A 9,409-nucleotide genomic window follows, 5' to 3' on the forward strand; every position below is an offset into this window, starting at 1 on the left:
GGGCGAAGGGTTTGTCCTCAGCTGGTTGATTGTCGAATTGTCGGGACTGCCGGGCCGGTTACCGATTTGCCCGGCCGGCTTGGTTAACCATTTGCCCGGGCCGGGTTGGTTAACGAATTGTCAGGTTTGGGCTTGGTTAACCATTTGCCCGGGCCGGGTTGGTTAGCGAATTGTCATGGTTGGGTTGGTTAACGAATTGTCGGCCCATGGGCCAGCAAGGAGTTTCTGATGAACATCGGCCGGGACATTTTGACGGCGGGGCAAGAACTAGTTGTTATTGAGGGCGAAGGGTTTGTCCTCAGCTGGTTGATTGTCGAATAGTCGGGGCTGCCGGGCCGGTTACCGATTTGCCCGGCCGGCTTGGTTAACCATTTGCCCGGGCCGGGTTGGTTAGCGAATTGTCAGGTTTGGGCTTGGTTAACCATTTGCCCGGGCCGGGTTGGTTAGCGAATTGTCATGGTTGGGTTGGTTACCGAATTGTCGGGTTTGGGCTTGGTTAACGATTTGCCCGAGCAGGGTGGGTGAACACATTGTCAGGAGCGTGCGCAGTTGGTTCACGAAACTGCCTGTTCCGGGTTTCTAGAGCATTGTCAGGCCCGGCCGGCCGGGTTAGCGCCTTGCCAGACCCAACTTGACGAAATTCAGTGCAGCGCGGGTAATCGGCGGGAGTAACTATGACTCTCTTAAGGTAAGGAGGGGGGGCCCATGGGCCAGCAAGGAGTTTCTGATGAACATCGGCCGGGACATTTTGACGGCGGGGCAAGACGTAGTTGTTATTGAGGGTGAAGGGTTTCTCCTCAGCTGGTTGATTGTCGAATAGTCGGGGCTGCCGGGCCGGTTACCGATTTGCCCGGCCGGCTTGGTTAACCATTTGCCCGGGCCGGGTTGGTTAACGAATTGTCAGGTTTGGGCTTGGTTAACCATTTGCCCGGGCCGGGTTGGTTAGCGAATTGTCATGGTTGGGTTGGTTACCGAATTGTCGGGTTTGGGCTTGGTTAACGATTTGCCCGAGCAGGGTGGGTGAACACATTGTCAGGAGCGTGCGCAGTTGGTTCACGAAACTGCCTGTTCCGGGTTTCTAGAGCATTGTCAGGCCCGGCCGGCCGGGTTAGCGGCTTGCCAGACCCAACTTGACGAAATTCAGTGCAGCGCGGGTAATCGGCGGGAGTAACTATGACTCTCTTAAGGTAAGGAGGGGGGCCCATGGGCCAGCAAGGAGTTTCTGATGAACATCGGCCGGGACATTTTGACGGCGGGGCAAGAACTAGTTGTTATTGAGGGCGAAGGGTTTGTCCTCAGCTGGTTGATTGTCGAATTGTCGGGACTGCCGGGCCGGTTACCGATTTGCCCGGCCGGCTTGGTTAACCATTTGCCCGGGCCGGGTTGGTTAACGAATTGTCAGGTTTGGGCTTGGTTAACCATTTGCCCGGGCCGGGTTGGTTAGCGAATTGTCATGGTTGGGTTGGTTAACGAATTGTCGGCCCATGGGCCAGCAAGGAGTTTCTGATGAACATCGGCCGGGACATTTTGACGGCGGGGCAAGAACTAGTTGTTATTGAGGGCGAAGGGTTTGTCCTCAGCTGGTTGATTGTCGAATAGTCGGGGCTGCCGGGCCGGTTACCGATTTGCCCGGCCGGCTTGGTTAACCATTTGCCCGGGCCGGGTTGGTTAGCGAATTGTCAGGTTTGGGCTTGGTTAACCATTTGCCCGGGCCGGGTTGGTTAGCGAATTGTCATGGTTGGGTTGGTTACCGAATTGTCGGGTTTGGGCTTGGTTAACGATTTGCCCGAGCAGGGTGGGTGAACACATTGTCAGGAGCGTGCGCAGTTGGTTCACGAAACTGCCTGTTCCGGGTTTCTAGAGCATTGTCAGGCCCGGCCGGCCGGGTTAGCGCCTTGCCAGACCCAACTTGACGAAATTCAGTGCAGCGCGGGTAATCGGCGGGAGTAACTATGACTCTCTTAAGGTAAGGAGGGGGGGCCCATGGGCCAGCAAGGAGTTTCTGATGAACATCGGCCGGGACATTTTGACGGCGGGGCAAGACGTAGTTGTTATTGAGGGTGAAGGGTTTCTCCTCAGCTGGTTGATTGTCGAATAGTCGGGGCTGCCGGGCCGGTTACCGATTTGCCCGGCCGGCTTGGTTCACCATTTGCCCGGGCCGGGTTGGTTAACGAATTGTCAGGTTTGGGCTTGGTTAACCATTTGCCCGGGCCGGGTTGGTTAGCGAATTGTCATGGTTGGGTTGGTTACCGAATTGTCGGGTTTGGGCTTGGTTAACGATTTGCCCGAGCAGGGTGGGTGAACACATTGTCAGGAGCGTGCGCAGTTGGTTCACGAAACTGCCTGTTCCGGGTTTCTAGAGCATTGTCAGGCCCGGCCGGCCGGGTTAGCGGCTTGCCAGACCCAACTTGACGAAATTCAGTGCAGCGCGGGTAATCGGCGGGAGTAACTATGACTCTCTTAAGGTAAGGAGGGGGGCCCATGGGCCAGCAAGGAGTTTCTGATGAACATCGGCCGGGACATTTTGACGGCGGGGCAAGACGTAGTTGTTATTGAGGGTGAAGGGTTTGTCCTCAGCTGGTTGATTGTCGAATAGTCGGGGCTGCCGGGCCGGTTACCGATTTGCCCGGCCGGCTTGATCAACCATTTGCCCGAGCCGGGTTGGTTACCGAATTGTCAGGGTTGGGCTTGGTTAACCATTTGTCCGAGCCGGGTTGGTTAATGAATTGCCATGCCCGGGTTGGTTAACGCAGTTTCAGGGTTGGGCTTGATTAACGATTTGCCCGAGCAGGGTTGGCTAACGCATTGTCAGGAGCGTGCGCGGTTGGTTCACGAAACTGCCTGTTCCGGGTTTCTAGAGCGTTGTCAGGCCCGGCCGGCCGGGTTAGCGGGTTGCCAGACCCAACTTGACGAAATTCAGTGCGGCGCGGGTAAACGGCGGGAGTAACTATGACTCTCTTAAGGTTAAGGAGGAGGGCCCATGGGCCAGCAAGGAGTTTCTGATGAACATCGGCCGGGACATTTTGACGGCGGGGCAAGAACTAGTTGTTATTGAGGGCGAAGGGTTTGTCCTCAGCTGGTTGATTGTCGAATCGTCGGGACTGCCGGGCCGGTCAACGATTTGCCCGGCCGGCTTGGTTAACCATTTGCCCGAGCCGGGTTGGTTAATGAATTGCCATGGCCGGGTTGATTAACGCATTGTCAGGGTTGGGCTTGGTTAACGATTTGCCCGAGCAGGGTGGGTGAACGCATTGTCAGGAGCGTGCGCGGTTGGTTCACGAAACTGCCTGTTCCGGGTTTCTAGAGCGTTGTCAGGCCCGGCCGGCCGGGTTAGCGGCTTGCCAGACCCAACTTGACGAAATTCAGTGCGGCGCGGGTAAACGGCGGGAGTAACTATGACTCTCTTAAGGTAAGGAGGGGGGCCCATGGGCCAGCAAGGAGTTTCTGATGAACATCGGCCGGGACATTTTGACGGCGGGGCAAGAACTAGTTGTTATTGAGGGCGAAGGGTTTGTCCTCAGCGGGTTGATTGTCGAATTGTCGGGACTGCCGGGCCGGTTAGCGATTTGCCCGGCCGGCTTGGTTAACCATTTGCCCGAGCCGGGTTGGTTACCGAATTGTCTGGGTTGGGCTTGGTTAACCATTTGTCCGAGCCGGGTTGGTTAATGAATTGCCATGGCCGGGTTGGTTAACGCAGTTTCAGGGTTGGGCTTGATTAACGATTTGCCCGAGCAGGGTTGGCTAACGCATTGTCAGGAGCGTGCGCGGTTGGTTCACGAAACTGCCTGTTCCGGGTTTCTAGAGCGTTGTCAGGCCCGGCCGGCCGGGTTAGCGGCTTGCCAGACCCAACTTGACGAAATTCAGTGCAGCGCGGGTAATCGGCGGGAGTAACTATGACTCTCTTAAGGTTAAGGAGGGGGGCCCATGGGCCAGCAAGGAGTTTCTGATGAACATCGGCCGGGACATTTTGACGGCGGGGCAAGAACTAGTTGTTATTGAGGGCGAAGGGTTTGTCCTCAGCTGGTTGATTGTCGAATCGTCGGGACTGCCGGGCCGGTCAACGATTTGCCCGGCCGGCTTGGTTAACCATTTGCCCGAGCCGGGTTGGTTAATGAATTGCCATGGCCGGGTTGGTTAACGCAGTTTCAGGGTTGGGCTTGATTAACGATTTGCCCGAGCAGGGTGGGTGAACGCATTGTCAGGAGCGTGCGCGGTTGGTTCACGAAACTGCCTGTTCCGGGTTTCTAGAGCGTTGTCAGGCCCGGCCGGCCGGGTTAGCGGCTTGCCAGACCCAACTTGACGAAATTCAGTGCGGCGCGGGTAAACGGCGGGAGTAACTATGACTCTCTTAAGGTAAGGAGGGGGGCCCATGGGCCAGCAAGGAGTTTCTGATGAACATCGGCCGGGACATTTTGACGGCGGGGCAAGAACTAGTTGTTATTGAGGGCGAAGGGTTTGTCCTCAGCGGGTTGATTGTCGAATTGTCGGGACTGCCGGGCCGGTTAGCGATTTGCCCGGCCGGCTTGGTTAACCATTTGCCCGAGCCGGGTTGGTTACCGAATTGTCTGGGTTGGGCTTGGTTAACCATTTGTCCGAGCCGGGTTGGTTAATGAATTGCCATGGCCGGGTTGGTTAACGCAGTTTCAGGGTTGGGCTTGATTAACGATTTGCCCGAGCAGGGTTGGCTAACGCATTGTCAGGAGCGTGCGCGGTTGGTTCACGAAACTGCCTGTTCCGGGTTTCTAGAGCGTTGTCAGGCCCGGCCGGCCGGGTTAGCGGCTTGCCAGACCCAACTTGACGAAATTCAGTGCGGCGCGGGTAAACAGCGGGAGTAACTATGACTCTCTTAAGGTTAAGGAGGGGGGCCCATGGGCCAGCAAGGAGTTTCTGATGAACATCGGCCGGGACATTTTGACGGCGGGGCAAGAACTAGTTGTTATTGAGGGCGAAGGGTTTGTCCTCAGCTGGTTGATTGTCGAATCGTCGGGACTGCCGGGCCGGTCAACGATTTGCCCGGCCGGCTTGGTTAACCATTTGCCCGAGCCGGGTTGGTTACCGAATTGTCTGGGTTGGGCTTGGTTAACCATTTGTCCGAGCCGGGTTGGTTAATGAATTGCCATGGCCGGGTTGGTTAACGCAGTTTCAGGGTTGGGCTTGATTAACGATTTGCCCGAGCAGGGTTGGCTAACGCATTGTCAGGAGCGTGCGCGGTTGGTTCACGAAACTGCCTGTTCCGGGTTTCTAGAGCGTTGTCAGGCCCGGCCGGCCGGGTTAGCGGCTTGCCAGACCCAACTTGACGAAATTCAGTGCAGCGCGGGTAATCGGCGGGAGTAACTATGACTCTCTTAAGGTTAAGGAGGGGGGCCCATGGGCCAGCAAGGAGTTTCTGATGAACATCGGCCGGGACATTTTGACGGCGGGGCAAGAACTAGTTGTTATTGAGGGCGAAGGGTTTGTCCTCAGCTGGTTGATTGTCGAATCGTCGGGACTGCCGGGCCGGTCAACGATTTGCCCGGCCGGCTTGGTTAACCATTTGCCCGAGCCGGGTTGGTTAATGAATTGCCATGGCCGGGTTGATTAACGCATTGTCAGGGTTGGGCTTGGTTAACGATTTGCCCGAGCAGGGTGGGTGAACGCATTGTCAGGAGCGTGCGCGGTTGGTTCACGAAACTGCCTGTTCCGGGTTTCTAGAGCGTTGTCAGGCCCGGCCGGCCGGGTTAGCGGGTTGCCAGACCCAACTTGACGAAATTCAGTGCGGCGCGGGTAAACGGCGGGAGTAACTATGACTCTCTTAAGGTAAGGAGGGGGGGCCCATGGGCCAGCAAGGAGTTTCTGATGAACATCGGCCGGGACATTTTGACGGCGGGGCAAGAACTAGTTGTTATTGAGGGCGAAGGGTTTGTCCTCAGCTGGTTGATTGTCGAATTGTCGGGACTGCCGGGCCGGTTAACGATTTGCCCGGCCGGCTTGGTTAACCATTTGCCCGAGCCGGGTTGTTTAGCGAATTGCCATGTATGGGTTGGTTAACGAATTGTCGGGTTTGGGCTTGGTTAACGACTTGACCGTGCAGGGTTGGTTAACGAATTGTCGGGGTTGGGCTTGGTTAACGATTTGCCCGAGTAGGGTTGGTTAGCGAATTGTCCGGGTCAGACTGGTTAACGAATTGGCATGTCCGAGTAGGTTAACGAATTGCCAGAGCCAGCTTGGTTAACGAATTGTCCGGCTGGGTTGGTGCACTCATTGCCAGGACAGGGTTGTTTAATGAATTGTCCGTTCCCAGTTGGTTCACGAATTGGCAAGGCCAGGGTGGTTAAGGAATTGTCCGGGCCAGGTTGGTTAACGAATTGCCCGTCCTGGCTGGTTAACGAATTGTCAGGGTCAGGTTGGTTAACGAATTGCCATGGCCGGGTAGGTTAACGAATTGCCAGAGCCAGCTTGGTTAACGAACTGTCCGGCCGGGTTGGTTAACGAATTGTCCGTTCCCAGTTGGTTCACGAATTGGCAAGGACAGGGTGGTTAACGAATTGTCCGGCCGGGTTGGTGCACTCATTGCCAGGACAGGGTTGGTTACCGAATTGTCCGTTCCCAGTTGGTTCACGAATTGGAAAACCAGGGTGGTTAAAGTATTGTCCGGGCCTGGTTGGTTAACGAATTGCCCGTCCTGGTTGGTTAACGAATTGTCCGGGTCAGGTTGGTTAACGAATTGCCAGGGTCTGGTTGGTTACCGAATTGTCCGGCCGGGTTGGTGCACTCATTGCCAGGACAGGGTTGGTTGACGAATTGCCCGTCCTGGTTGGTTAACGAATTGCCAGGGTCTGGTTGGTTACCGAATTGTCCGGCCGGGTTGGTGCACTCATTGCCAGGACAGGGTTGGTTAACGAATTGTCAGGGTCAGGTTGGTTAACGAATTGCCAGAGCCAGCTTGGTTAACGAATTGTCCGGCCGGGTTGGTTAACGAATTGTCCCGGCCAGGTTGGTTAACGAATTGCCAGAGCCAGCTTGGTTAACGAATTGTCCGGCCGGGTTGGTGCACTCATTGCCAGGACAAGGTTGGTTAACGAATTGCCCGGTTCCGAATGGTTAACGAATTGCCCGGTCCCGGTCGGTTCACGAATTGCCCGCCCGCTGATTGTTAACTTTTCGCACCGGCGGGGGATGGCTTGGGTAACGAGCCTCCAAGATCTGTCGGTTAACCATTTGCCCGGTGGCAATTCGTTAACCAAGTCCGCTCCGGAAGTCTGGATGGGGGTCGGATTTGCCGGCCGAGGCCGACCCGGAGTTCCAGAGGCTCGGCCGCCGGGGTCAGATTCGGCCGCCCCTTTGACACATGCAATTTCAGTACGGGGGCATTGGCGGGGTTCCTGCAGATATATAGGGAGGCCGTTTTCACGAGTTGTTGAAGTATTCGGTAGATGGCACCGGCCTCCCCAATTGGTTAACCCGGGCCACGCGGCAGCTTTTCCGCACGATTCCGAAGATTGCCGGTATGGATTTTCGGACAAATACCCAATCGCGGAAGTCTGTCAGCGGGACCTATTCGCAGGCCCATGCCGGCCGAGGGGCGGCATTTTCCGTATGACTACCGGTGCTCCGGCCGCCGAATGGAAACCTTGCCCGAATGAATTTCTGACAAAGTCCCGAGGCGGGAGCCAGTAAGGGGACGTATTCGGCGGGCCGTGCCGGCCGAGCGGCGGCATTTTCGGAGGGACAACCGCAGGTCCCGCCGTCGATCCGAGACCTTGGCTGAAGAGTCGAAAGTAATCTAAGTCCCGACTCGGAAGTCAGAATGAAGGCGACTTCGGGGCCCTCCTGCCGACCGAGGCGGCCGATCGACGGCGGCACTACCGGAGGGCCGCCCGCCGAGCCAGCCGCGTGCCCTCGGCGCCACGCCGGTTAACCAATTGCCGTCGGAAGCCTGTGAAGGTCGGATCTGCCCCGTCGGGCGGGCCCGAGGTGCCCCGCGACCGGCATGAGCTCCGGGCGTCGTGCCGCCGGTTTGACACATGTCATTGTTGCACGGTCTGTCGCGGCTCTGGTTAACGAGTTAGGCCCGGAAGTCACTATGGGGGTCGGATTTGCCCCGCCTGGCGGGGCCAGAGTGCGACCTTCCCGGTAGGACTTCCGGGAGGCATCCCGCCGACTTGACACATGCAATTTCTGTACGGGGGGATTGGCGGGGTTCCCGGAGATTTACGGGAACACGTTTTCCAGACACACTTAGCAGGGTGACTAGTGGTACGGTTGACACAGTGCAGAGTTCTAAGTGAGCCTTACTCAATTGTGACTCAGTAAGCGGGAGGCCGGGCGAGCTCCGACTTACAATGATAAAAGCTTTTTTTCGCTATTTCCGAAAAAAATGACAAAGTCCAAGAACGCAGCGGGGGCTGCGGACAGACAGAGTCTGAGCGCGGACCGCGGGCGGCGGCCGGCAGACCGACGGTGGCAAAAGCTTTATATCGATCCGAAAAGCAAAGAGGCATTGTGTGTACCAAGACGGAGAAGGGACAAGCCTGCCGCTGGTGCCCTCGCGAGTGTCGTCTGCGTTAGACCTCTGTTCCCCGATCGATCCGGCTTGGTCGGTCCTACCTTTGGGAGAGGCCGAGTGGAAGCGACGGTCTCGACACGTGCGCCGAACTTCCGTGCTCGGCTCGTTACCATCTCCGGAGGTGGGCAGGTGGGTCTGCCGCGGGGCGGCCCGATTGCCGACCGAGGGCTTCATGCTTTGGGCGGAATTGACGTTGGGCATTCGCACGTTTGCACCACGATCGATTGACGGAGTCTCCCGCCGGCGGACGGGACTGCTGTGCGCATAGATGACGGGGGCCGGTCGAACGACCGTCGACCATCCCGAGAAGGCAGCTACACCCACGCGCATATACCTAGGCGGTGAAGGTGCGGACCTCACCGGCGCGATCGACGGGGTGGGATGGCGAGGCGTTCACCGGCGCGGCGTTAGGCCCTGGGCCGACGGAGGCGAGCGGCGACCGTCGACCGTCCTGAGAGCCAGCTCGGCGGAAGGGTGCGGGTGCGGACCTCACCCAGCGACGCGGCTCGATAGGGGATGGCGCGGCACTGCGACGACAGACATGGCCCGAGAGAGCAAGGGACGGGCGCGCCGGCCGCAGCAGCACTCTTTCGCGCCGTAGGGGCAAGGCGAAAGAGTCGGGAGAGTTCCATAGGCCAGAGTGGCAGGGAGATGCCCGGTTCAGCCTGACTCAACCGAAGCGTTGATCCTCGGTCACCAACGAGAGGAAGGAGAGGCTCTGCGCGCGCGGTGCTACCGACTGACGGCCGGCCGATGTGCGATTTCCAGAAGGTCGGGCGGCACCCGCGCGTTCCCTCCCCGCTCCAGCAGAGGCCGGAGACGTCCGGTCGCCAGAGCGGTCCGCGTGCAGCCTCCGGTTCCGCG

Source organism: Mobula birostris, chromosome 12 (assembly GCF_030028105.1).
Source record: "Mobula birostris isolate sMobBir1 chromosome 12, sMobBir1.hap1, whole genome shotgun sequence".
Taxonomy (NCBI): domain Eukaryota; kingdom Metazoa; phylum Chordata; class Chondrichthyes; order Myliobatiformes; family Myliobatidae; genus Mobula; species Mobula birostris.